Raw genomic sequence first — 14,049 nt, 5'->3', positions numbered from 1 at the left:
TAATATGGAAGTAGAATCGATGAAGAAAACAAACTGAATGATTCTGGAATGAAAAATTTGGACACTCAAATAAGAGCAAATGGGAGAGTTTCAGGCATTAAAGGTATAGGAAAATGTTAAGTTCAAAAATTTCCTGATAAGGCATCCAGAAAATCTGGGGCACTATGAAAAGACCAGACCTAGCATTAAGAGGAATAGAGGAAGGAAAATCTCAGCTCAAAGGCCCAGAAAATATTTTCAACAAAATCATAGAAGAAAAATTTTATAATCTAAAGAGGGATATGCCTATAAAAGAACATGAAGCATAGAGAAAACCAAATAGATGGCACTAGAAAAGAAAGTTCCTTTGGCACATAATAATCAAAACAATAAATGTGTAAAACAAAGAAAGAATATTAAAAGTTGCAAGAAAAAGTGACTAAGTAACATATAGAGAGCTATTAGAATTATACCTGACTTTTCACTATAGACTCTAAAAGCCAGGAGGTTCTAGACATACTTGTTGCGGACCCCAAGAGATCATACACCAGCCCACATTAATATACCTTGCAAAACTTTCACCTGGAAAGAAAAGAATATACCTTCCTCTCAGCACCTCATGGAACTTTCTCCAAAACTGGCAACATACTCAAGCATGAAAGCAAGTCTCAACAGATTCAAGGAAATTGAACCTTAACCTAGAGACAGGAGGGAGGGACTAGGCCCTACCCCAAATGACTTGACAGATTTTGATGATCCCTCCTGGAAGGCCTCACACTCCCTAGGGAGTGGATGGGGATGGGAGGGGAGGCGGGTTCTGGGGGTACAAGGAAAGGTGGGTGGGAGAGGGAACTGGGATCGATATGTATAATAAGAAAAAAATTAAAAAAAAAGAAAACCGTTCTTTTTGAAACAGTTCCCTGTATCTTATCAGACCATCAAGAATTAAAGGAAAGTATTAACTACAGTAGAAACAACATAAAGTTTACAAACTCATGAAAACTGAATAACTCTTTATAGAATAAAAATACGGGGCTAAGGCTGGGGAAATCCACAGAATCAGCTGACCTGAACTAGGGGGAACTCATAGACCCCAAACTGACAGCTGGGAAAACAGCTTAGAACCGAACTAGGGCCCATGAATGTGGTGTCAGTTAGGAGGCCTGGACAGTCTATGTAGCCTCTGGTAGTAAAAAGAACAGTACTTATCCCTAGTACAAATGGACTTTGGGAGCCCGTTTCCCACAGAGGGATACTCTCTCAGGCTAGACACACTGGGGAGGGCCTAGGCTCTGCCCATAATGATTTGATGAACTTTGATGATTACCCTTGGAAGGCCTCACTCTCTCTGGGGAGCAGAAAGGGGATGGAAATAGGTGGTCCGTGTGGGCATGGAAGTTTGGGAGGGAAAGGAAACTAGAATTGACATTAAAATAAGATTGTTTCCAATTTAAATTTAAAAACAAAAGAAAAAAATGAGTCAAGACAGACATAAAAAAAAAAAAAAAGAAATTAAAGACTTTCTAGAACTGAGTGAAAAGGAATACACAACATACCCAAACTTATAGAATGCAATGAAAGTCGTTTTATGATGCAAGTTCATAGCACTAAAATGCCTACATTTAAAAAAAAAATGCTCATACAAGCAACTTCATAGCACAAATGAAAGCTGTAGAACAAAAAGAAGTAACCATACTCAAGAGGAGTAGATGGCAAGAAATAATCAAACTGAAGGCTACAATCAGTAAAATAGAAACAAAGAGCAATACAAAGAATCAATGGAACAAAGACTTATTCTTTTTTGAGGGGGGAAAATAAAAATTAACAAGATAGACAAATCCTTTTCCAAACTAACTAAAGGATAAAGAAAATCCAAATTTTAAAAAAAAATCAGAAGCAAATAGGGAAACATAACAACAAACACCAAGGAAAGCCAGATAATTTTAAGAACATACTTAAAAGCCTGTACTACACCAAATTGGAAAATCTAACAGAAATGGATAATTTTCTTGATAGATATCACTTACTAAAGTTAAATCAATTTAAACAGAACTGTATCATCTAGTGAAATGGAGACAACTAATTACATGTCTCTCAACCCTCCCCCCCCCAAAAAAAAAGCTCAGGGCTTTAGTGCAGAATCTTACCAGAGGGTTTTGGTATGTATGTATGTATGTATGTATGTATGTATGTATGTATGTATATGTACATGTATATGTATATATAAATTGTATATATAAATTTAAATTAGAAACAACCTTGTTTTACATATCAATCCTAGTTCCTGTACCCTCTTTTCCTCTCCTGTTCACCCCACCAACTCCCATCCCATCTCCTTTCTACTTCCATGTGAAATCTTCAAAGTCTGTCATATCATTTGGAGCAGGGTCCAGGCCCTCCCTCTTGTTTCTAGGCTGAGGGAGTATCTGTCAATGTGGAATGACCTCCCAAAGTCCATTAGTATACTAGTGATAAATACTGATCCACTACCAGAGTCCCCATAAACTACCCAGTCCTCCTAACTAACACCACATTCAGTGAAAATCTGGGTCAGTCCTATGCTGGGTTCCCAGCTACCAGAATTTTAAAGAAGTGTTAACACCAATACTCCTCAAATTATTCCACAAAACAGAAACAAAAGGAACATTGTCCAATTCATTCTCTGAGCCTACTTTTACCCTGATACCCAAATCACACAAAAAATCCAATGACGAAAGAAAATTACAGATGAATTTCATAGATGCTGAAATACTTGAAAACAGAATCCAAGACTGCCACACTAACTCTGGTGGAGTCTGTGTGACATGGTGAAAATCACGTTTTCAGACCAGAAGCATGCATGCCACGGAACTTAGTGTCCTGGAGGTCCCCGGCATTCTGCCCCTATGCTTTGTTCCAGTGCACTGGTCAAATTCTGTGGATTTGAGTTCTGACCTTATCTTTCTTGATTTTTATGGCTTTAATTAAATAGGTCCTGGTCAAGTCTTGGTGAATAGTGGATAGTGAAAGGATAAAAGTTCAGAGACTCGTAGGGAAAAGACCCAGGGAGTTCACCAGGAGCTAGGAAGAACAGTCTAGGAATTCCTACTACTATGATTTATTGTAGAAGGCATTGCCTACTCAGTGGTGGGTGCCTCCAATAAACAGGGAAACTCCACAGAAAAACAGGAATACAACCCTTCCTATGTCATATACAGGAGCATATAATAATCAGGGAAATAGATGGGTAAATATAGATGGAGAAAAAGTTATGACACACTTAACTTTATGAAGAGATTAGATAGAGCAAGGCCTCCTTGGTGCTTATCGACAAAAGGAACCAAATTAGTTTAACAAGGCAATTGTAAAAATTGTATGCTCACATCCTGCAAAAGTTGGACAGAGGGAGCTTCAAAAACAGCCAAATTGGCCTGACTGGCCATAAATATATTAAGCTTTGCCAACTTTGCATTTTTACATAGGAGTCAGCTCGGCAGAATTCTAAGAATAAAATTGACCTCAGCTCTGAGACTCTTAACCACTGTCTGGAGGACACATGGTACTCAGAGGCTACTTCCTGCTCTGTTCTTTTAGTTTGAGATAAGTCGTCAACATGTAACCACTCATCAGATGTGACTATGTATAACCTGGCATGGGGTCAAATCTTAGTTCCTAAATCATGTGTATTTATCTGATGCTCTCACTTGCAGCAGATTCCAACTGCATCTCTTTGCGTTGTGTTTGTCTGTCACTCGCCAAATTCTTGCCAGCCTGATTACTGGAGCCCTCGTTCTCCCACGGAGGAGACCCCCCGACTGGGTCAGTCCATGGCACAAGACCACATCAAAAAGGTCATTTGTCATGACTAAGTAGACTTCATTCCAGAGATGTAGGGATGTCTCAATACATAAAAATCAATACATGTAATCTACCATATAAACAAACTGAAAGAAAATAATACATGAATATCTTATTAGATTCAGAAAAGACCTTTGACAAAATGCAACAGCCTTCATGTTAAAAGTCCTGGAGAAATTAGGGCTCAAATAGACATACTTAAACATAATAAAGGTAGTTTACAGGAAGGTCATAGACAACATCAACTTAAATAGAAAATCAAGCAATTTCACTAAAATCAGAAAAAAAGACAAAGTTGTCCACTTTCACCATACCTATTCAACATAGTACTTGAAGTCTGTGATGGTTTGAAGGAAAATGACCCTCAAAGAGAGGGGCACTATTAGGAGGTGTGGCCTTGTTTTAAGTAGATCTGGCCTTGTTGGAGGAAGTGTGTCATGGTGAGAGTTGACTTTGAAGTCTTCTATGCTCATACTACTGCTCCCAGTGATACAGTCCACTTCCTATTCCTTCTGATCAAGTTGCAGCCAGCAACATGTCTGCCTGCATGCCACTGTGGTACCCACTATGATAATAATGAACTGAACCTTTGAACTGTAAGTTATCACCTCAATTAAATGGTTTCTTTTGTAAGAGTTGCCATGATCATAGTGTCTCTTCACAACAATAGAAACCCTAAGAGAAAGTCCTAGCCAGCATAATAAGACAACTGAACCAAGATAAAAGGGATACAAATTGGGAAGGAAAAAGTTGAAGTATCATTATTTGATGATGGTATGATAGTATATTTAAATGTCCCTAAAAAAGCAAATTTCCTCTGGGAAACTCCTATATCTGATAAATACTTTCAGCAAAGTATCAGGATACAATAATAACTCACAGAAATCAGTAGACTTCCTATATATAAATGATAATCAGACTGAAAAAAAACCAGGGAAACACTTTTTATAATTACCTCAAATTATATGAAATATCTTCTTGAAGCAACTCTAAACAAGTGAAAGGCTTGTGTGAAAAAATAGCAAGTCTTTGAAGAAAGAAAGTAGATATAGAAGATGGAAAGATGTCCCATGCTCATGGATTGGTAGGGTGAGCATAGTTAAAAATAGCCATCCTACCTAAAGCAACCTACAGATTCAATGCACTCATCATCAAAGTTCTCACACAATTCTTTCCAGATCTTGAAATGATAATTTTCAACTTCATATGGAAACACATACACACACACAAAAAAAAAAAAAAAAAAAAACAAGGATAGCTAAAACAATTGTGAACAATAAAAGACTTGTTAGTGGTCTCACCATTCCTGATCTCAAGTTATTTATTCTACAGAGCTATAGTAATAAAAATAACATGGCATTCGTATAAAAACAGACACATTGAACAATGGGATCAAAATAAAGACCCAGACACAAGACCACACACCTCAGGGCACCTAATTTTTTGGTAAAGAAGCCAGAAATACACATTAGAATAAAAAGACAGTATCTTTAACAAATGGTGCTGATCAAATTTGGTGGCCACATGTAGATGACAACAAATAGATCCATACCTATCACACTGTGTGAAATTCAACTCTGAGTGGATCAAAGACCTCAAAATAAAACCAGATACATTGAATCTGATAGAAGACAAAGTAGGGAGCCTCCCTAAACTCATTGGCACAGAAGATGGCTTTCTCAACAGAACACCAATAACACAGGCACTAAGATCAACAATTAATCAATGGTGTCTCATTGAAAGTGAAAAGTTCTTACAAGACAAAGGACACTCACAATAGGAGAAATAGCAGCCTACAGAATAAGTGTTTGTTAACTTCCTATCCAATAGAAGGCTAGTATTCAAAACATATTTAAAAAAACTCAAGAAACTTGATACCAAAACATTAAATGACTCAACTAAAAAAAGGGGTATAGATCTTAGCAGATAATTCTCAAAAAAGGAATCTCAAATGGCTGAGAAACACTTAACTAAACATTCATCATTCATAGCCATCAGGGAAATACAAATAACAAATACTTTGAGAGCCAATCTTACACCTGTCAGAATGGTTAAGAACAATAAAACTAGTGATAGCTCAATCTGGGGACTATTTGGAACAAAAGGAACACTACACTATTGATGATGGTAGTAGTGCAAATTTGTATAGTTACTATGAAAAGCAGTATGGCAGTTCCTCAGAAAGTTGCAAACCTACATTATGATCCAGATATAACATTCTTGGGCTTCATACTACCACAGCAACTGTTGCTCAACTGTATTCATTGCTGCTCTATTCATAATAGCCAGAAGGTGGAAACAACTTAGATGTCCCTCAATAGAAAAGTTGATAAAGAAAATATGATGAACTTATACAATGGAGTATTACTCAGATGTTAAAAAAATGAAATGACATTATGAAATTTTCAGGCAATTGGGCAGAACTAAAAACAAAATAAAACAAAAACATCGTAAGTTAAGTAACACAGACTCAGAAAGATATGGCTTACATTCACTTACATATGGATATTAACCATTAAATTAGTGATCACCAAACTACAATATGTAGACTCAGAAGGGATAGGCATAGAAGAAGGTACTAGGGGGCATACATAGATCTCCCTGCAAGAAGGAAAAAGAATAAATTTGGGGGTGGAATGGAGCTGAAGGTGGTGTGATGAAGAATGGAGGTATCAAGCAGGGTAGGAGAGGAGACTGAGGGAGAGAATGAGCTGAGATATAGCTAGAACTGAAGGGCATTTGTGGGGCTTAGAAAACCTTGTGCAGTGGGTAAGAAACAAAAAATTGATCCCTAATGCTATTCTGCTATCCTCAAAGATCCATACCTTATTTACTGACTATTACAGAGGCCCCCATGCAAAGCATATGGGAACAAATATAGAGACCCACATCCAGACATGTGTGTGAGAGAGAAAGAGGGACAGAGACAGAGAGATAAAGGGAATGTCTCCATCAAATTCCTCCCTCAAAGCTCAGGGAACCCCATAGAAGAGGAGGCAGAAGGAACAGGGGAGACAGAGTCTGTGTAATACACCATGAAAACAAGGCTTCCTGAAACAACTGAGCAAAGCTTGTGTGAACTCACAGAGACTTAAACAGCAATCACAGGGCCTATAACAAGTCTTCACCATGTCCTCTGCATACATACATAACTTACAGTTTACCACTTTGATGGGAATCCTAAATGTGTGAAAAGACTATGAAGATATTTAATAATGCTGTAGAATAATGCACTATGTGCAGATTATGCTAAGGGTTATATGGGACAACATCTGTCAGTGTGTCAAATTGTATGCTTATTATCTGTGGCTTTTAATTGTGTCGTTCACTACATTTTTAAAAAGAAGAAAACTTTCAACTTAAATGTATACTAGAACGATAAAGGTTTAAGACCTTTTTTCTTGCATTGATTGCTAGATATAATAGAACAGCATATTAAATTTGAGTAATATAGAAAGGAAGAAAGGAAGACAGATAAGAGCAGAAGTTAATGATGTAGAAAACAACCTACAGTAAAAAGAGTGAACAAAATCAATAGTTTTTATGTTGAATGAAAAGCATACTAAAATACAAAGCTTTGCAAAATTGATCAAAAAAACAAAACAAAAAAAATAGAAAAAGAGAAACAGTAAGTGATAAGGAATAGAGATAAGGTGATATGTCAATATTGACGATCCGTGCATTGGAAAAATTGATAACAGGATTATTTTACTACATTTTAGATACAAATACTGAGCAAGAATTTCAGAAATACAATACCAAACAGTAATACAAGGAGAGTAAAACACTATAACAGCTCACGTGTGTGTGTGTGTGTGTGTGTGTGTGTGTGTGTGTGTGTGTGTGTGTGTGTGTGTAGGGGGCAATTCAATCTGAGAATCTTTAATTGTTAAACTTTCCTATCATTCCAGACAGCATCATGGGTGAATTATTTCAGACATATAAATCAAAATATAATACAGACATGTATATAAAATCAATTAAACTCTAGCAATGAAACAAAATGAATGTGTTTACTAGTTTAATTAATCTGAATAACTACAGTGTGCAAGTGAAAACAATATAAAAATTTTACAAAAATGGAAACATATTCAGTGTCTCGTATACTAATACCCAATGTTATTTGCTTCTCCTTTCTTTTAAAGATAAAGACATATTTCATTCATAAGAAAACTTCTGCACACTGCTGGTGGGTATAGGGTCAGGCTGTTTCCATATGTGGGCCATCCTGTGTGATGTTCCTGTGAACATGGAAAATAATTGTCTCTGCAGGCCCCTGATCTCTCTCTCTCTCTCTCTCTCTCTCTCTCTCTCTCTCTCTCTCTCTCTCTCTCTCTCTCTCTCTCTCTGTGTGTGTGTGTATGTGTGTGTGTGTTTGTTTTGTTTTGTAGCAGAAATTTCCAGAATATAAAACTTATGTGTGCTATGTTGTGACAGAAAAGTATACTGAGGCTAGTGAATGAAGTGTAAGGGTACCCTGCAGCAGCTTTTGCCATCTCACAGCACATGTGTCTCTCCAGCAATACTCTCTTTGCATCATTTATAGGTTATGGGTAAGGTCTATGACAATTATGTATGTGCCAAACATGTAAAGGCATCTTTCCTTTTTTCCCAATAAACTATATAGCATAACCATGATTTGCAGAGCATTCATATTACAAATAATCTAGATATGTTTCGAGGCATCCAGGAGGTGTCTGAGGCATATCCTAGAATCAGTATTGCAAAATACTGAAGAAAAATTGTAAGTATTAGTGGGTTCAGTGGATCACGTGTTAGTCCTATTTTTATATTTTTCAGACATCTCAATTCTATTCTTTACATTAATTATTCTATATTCCTACCAGGACTGAGCAAAGGTTCCTTTCTCTCCAATTCATTAATAGGATAACTGTTGTTTTTAAAATATGAGGTGATGTCTCATTGTATTTTTATTTGCACTGTCTCCATAATTACTGATGTTGAACATCTGTTTTGTATCCCTGTTAGTTACTTGCATGTCTTCTTTAGAATGGAAAAGACAAATCCAAACAGCACAGAATATCTTCCATTTATCTGCAGTCTTTCTGGAATGAATACACATTCCTAAGCCTAAGAGATAAAATTCAATTTTCTTCTTCAAGAAATTTGTTTATTTTCTCCTGCAGAGTTCAATAGGAAATATTTTGTACATGCTCAATTTCCCAAATGATAATAACAACTGTAATTATAATGTTTTTTTTTTAATGGCAGATCTTGGAAAAATGATAAAAGATCTGATGATGGTGGGAAGAGCACCAAAGGAATCATTAAATGTAGGAATTCTCCTTGGGCAAAGGAGCATCAGCACACCACAAAATATCCCAGGACTAGTCAGGTGAAAATTTAGATTTTAGGGTGAATTGCTTCTCATTTATCCTGTCATATAAAGGACAGGCGGAGACATGCTAGGCCTGCTGACTTGTAAGGGATGGAGATGAATGAAAATTTCAGTGCATATAGGGATTGGCCTATGCCAAAGAAAGAAGAGGAGCCCAAGAAGTGAAAATGTGATATGAAAAGAGACTGTATGGATTTAGTTTGAGGGAACATACCTTGCTACAATTATTTAGACTGTACTGTTTACTCTTCACAATTAGAGAGGAGTGCTCGGAAAATACATTTGATAACAAAGGACTCGTGAGAAAATATTTCGGGTAATGGATTTTCTGGCTCTCTATGTAACCACTTAAATTTCTGTCTTCTGAAAATGCACAATATAAAATTGGAGGGTTCTTTGTTCCTTTTCTGATGGACATGGAATAGAATTTATTAGAAGACATGATGGACAATATGATTAAGGAGGGAGCTTCATAGTGTGAACCTTTGAAATCCTGGGAGCATGAATTTTCAAAGGTTCTGGGCCTGAGGCTGTGTCTGAACCAGCTGCTGCTATAATAAGTTACTTTCATCCTCATTAACAGAGATAAATCCACGCTTCATCCAGATGTGAGTTTATAACAACTAGGGAACTTGAATTTGTTCCTACTGAGGACCCCAATCCTATGCTGGTTGTTTTGTTGCATGGTGCAATAGACATGGCAACCTTGTCAATGTGAACTCTGGCCACCAAGATCTTGGAATTTCCAAAGAACTTAGAGTGGCAACAATTCATCATGTGATCTTTTAATATTAGATTTCTTTGGGGTTACTCTTAGGCTCTCACTAGTCATTTCTCTTAATTTCCTCTAGGTTCAAGTTTTCACTTGTGTAGGGAGCATTGGCACATGGGAGTGATGTTACAGATGTTTGCTTTATGAAGGAGAATTACTCAAAGAAGACAGACATTCAAGGGTTTCTCCAGTATGTAAGTTTTTTCATTTAGGATTTGTATCTCCGAAGCCACTATACATTACAGACTTTACTGAGAGATCAAACACATCCTGACAACATTGTGCCCCATTCTGAACCTTATAGCCTAGTGAAAGCTTTTGACTGGGAAGATAAACCCTGCGTTCTCATCAGGAGGAGCCTGATGCTCTCTGCTTACACTGCTTTGTAACAATCTGGGAATAAAGAAAAGCAAAGATCTTTAGACACTGTTTACCTGGAGTAACCCTTTGGCTATCATCAGCAATGTTGTTGAACATTGCAAATTAGAAGGAGGTTGCAAATAACAGCCCCCACACATTTATAGGGTCTAACTAGAACTGAGATAAGCTTTCAGTTGATTTTACAAGTCCCACCCAAAGCCCCAACTAAGCTCAATCCAAGGTAGAAGGAGACATAAACACAGGGGATATGAGTAAATCTTAAGTTAGAATATTTTAATTTAGAAGAAATAAAAATAGGGCCTCATAGGGAAAATTGTTGACTGGCAATTTCCTTGATCATCACTCATCATTCTGGTAGCTGGTGGAAGTGTTGTGTGGGGAGGCAGGGCAGCAAGTTTGTAAAATGCCACAGCACCAAGCCCACTCAAAAATGTCAGATTTGTAAGACTCTGGAAGGAAGCTCTCCAAGATCTACTTGCCATGATGACAACATCTGTCAGTCTTTATTTTTCTGTTTTTATATTGTACAGATTATCATATTTATCAAAAGTTTAGCCATAGACTCTCTTATGTTATTTTAAAAGTATCATTGAAAGGACAGTGAAGAAATTGCTTAACATATTTCTAAGGATGATGGTAGAAAGCAATCATTTTTCAAGTTGCCTTGGTGCTTTTACTCATCTACTCTTATTTATTTATTTATTTATTTATTTATTTATTTATTTGCATTGAAAAATCTGTTCAATCAACACAAACCTTAACTCTTCTCTTCCCCAGGTGGTATTTATGAGGCAGAGTTCCATAATGGCAAACTGACTCAGAGTTAGCCACTGAATTAGCCACTGTAGCCTTGCAGGATAAACATAAAAGCTAACAGCTCTACAAACACAATATAGCATCAAAATTTGTATGGTGGAAGAGCAAACCTTTGGCCATTACAACCTGGATGTAGAGATAAACACATTTTTATGTAGTCTCTTTGGTACAACTGAATTTATAAGGTTGTTTTGACGTTGGAACTATCTGATATGCTCCTTGGGGTGCTTTGCAATGTAAAATGCTTTTACAATAATACCACATAATAGTTATAATTGGTAACTGTAAACCTGTGTTTCTCAAATCTATCCATTCATATCCTGAGATTCTTCCTTCATACGTGGTAGAATGGGAGGAAAGACTGCTACACTCAGGGTTTTTTGAGTTTCAAATTCATGTCAATAATATTCTCCTCCCCTTATTCACTCTTCCTCATCCTTTACTTCCTCTTTTTTATTTACCTGCAGTCAACCATAACCTGCAAATCCCAAATGAAAAGTCTAGAATCACTTCGTACTTTTAAACTGTGCACTTGCCCTGAGAAGCATGGTGGAATCTCACACTGACCTGTGCTGTCCTTTTCAGGAAGCAATCCATGCTTCTGTGCTATCTCCCCATTAAGCACTTAGTAACTGTCTTGGTTACAGGATCAACTGTCAGTGTGTCAGAGTGCTATGTTCATGTCCTTACTAATGGTCCCAGAGTGCAAGAGCAGACATGTCAGCAATTCTAATGTACCGAAGAGAAGTCATGAAGTATTTTTAAAGTGGAAAGGCAAAAGGTCATGAGTTAATGTGTAAAGAAACCAAAGTCATAGGACTACCAGCTAGCAAACCAGCTCATATATGATATTTTATATTCAAGCTATAAAATGTCAGGAAGAACTACTACAAATAGATTTATTTTTTGAGAAAAATTATACACTATACATATTGTTTACACATTTAGAGTGTGTAATGAATTCAAAGGATATATATATTCAACTATTTCTTTTATTTTTGAGATTATAATATATCATTACTCCTTGTCTTTTTTCCATCCGAACCCTCCCATATAACCCTACTTGCTTTTTTTCAAGTTCATGACCCCCCCTTTTTATTAATTGTTGTTATGGGCACATATTTATATGTATATATAAAGTCTCACCAACATGACTTTCTAAGCATAAACTTAACAAGCACAACAACAATAGGCTTATTAATATGGATGTGATAAAGTCCAAAAGGCTTGAACCCTACATAACAATCATAGGCAACCAATGAATTATTTGGAGGTAGTGTTACTCATGAAAGAGCAAATCAACTGATTATCCAGTGACAACTAGACAACCCTATGCATATAAACATATTAGAGCCTTCTACAGATTGAGCCAAATGTACTTCTGTGTTAAATGTTTCTGAAGTGTATTTACAAACAAACTACTAACCATATGACAGTCTTATCATGAGTACATTATATATTTGGAGCACTTTGTTATTTCCCAAAGCAATCTGTCAACAAAATTACTTTCTTCACCTTTCAGAGGCAGCTGTCCTTCCCAAGTTGCCACCTCCCTTTCTATAACTGTAGTTTTGCCTCTTCTGAGCAGACTGGATGAAGATGATCACTGTCACTGGCTTCTTGTCTTGAGCAGCATGGTTCTGAGATGCATTTATTCCACCACATGGATCATTCCATTATTTTTATTTTTATTCTAAAATAATGTTGCATTGAATAACAGCATTGTATTTGTTTATATGCTACTCAAATGAAGGACATTTGGAGTATTTCCATATCCTGTGAGCCTCCATAGATACATGTTCATGAAAATGTGTCTTCATTTCTCTAAGGTATGTACCTAGTAGAATTGGCAGGTCATATGATAACTTTATGGTTAACATTTGAGGAAATTAATATTCATTATATTTTTAATACTGAAAGTACATAGGTTGTCTTTAAAAAGTTTATTGTCAATATATATATATATATATATATATATATATATATATATATATATATAAAATCACACAATGCAGGCACACTGAACTAGAGTAACAGAGTTGGGTTAGAGCCTGCTTTTCAAAGAATAAATAATACCTGGTCTTGTGCTATCCATGAGAAGCTTGTAATATAGAAGAGAAAATAAACAATTGCAGGGTACAGGGACAACAATCAGAAGAGAGGAGGCAGAGGGGAACTGAGCAGGAAGTTTAAACAAAGCATCTTCAAGAGAGAGTGCATTTTCAACAGGAACCTGGGTAAGGAAAGGAGGATGAATACATTGAAAACTGGGTTAACTCACATCACAAAGCATGGTGTGGCGAGAAGTTCAGCAAGTTCCTAGAAAATTGAGTATCAGCATAACTGGGGTGTCTTGGAGGGTAGTGACAGCAGGAGTCAGAGGAATCACCTCAAACCTTTGAAGCATGCTTCAAGGAGACCATTATTCATTTATTTTCTCTTATTCTCTAATGGAAAAAGAACTGAAAACAAGAAAATGCTTTGATGATAGAAATGACTTTGGCAAAGTTTATCATTGGTAAAGCATTGAAGAGAAAAAGCATAGTACTTGATTTTTAGCTCAAGGCAGCCCATATTTCATCTTCACTTCTTGATTAGAAAGTTTTAAATGCCTATGGTAAGAAAAAAACCTGTGTATATGTATGTGAGGGTATGTGTTGTGGTATGTGTGTGTGTGTGTGTTATATACACACAGAGCCAAGAGAACATTTGATGTCATGTCCTATCACGTTCTGCCTTATTCCCTTGGGAACATCTCTCATTTAACCTAGACTTGCCCCAGACAGCCTCCCATCTTTTCTACCTGAGAGATCTTGTGTTAGTGGCCTGAGGTGAGCATGCCAAACTTTTCTACTGGTTTGAATTCAGGTCTTCAAGCATTCACAACTTTCCTATCCAGGTTCCC

The sequence above is a fragment of the Phodopus roborovskii genome, unplaced genomic scaffold (genome assembly GCF_943737965.1).
Source record: "Phodopus roborovskii unplaced genomic scaffold, PHOROB, whole genome shotgun sequence".
In the NCBI taxonomy this organism is placed as follows: domain Eukaryota; kingdom Metazoa; phylum Chordata; class Mammalia; order Rodentia; family Cricetidae; genus Phodopus; species Phodopus roborovskii.
This window is presented reverse-complemented; position numbering follows the sequence as displayed.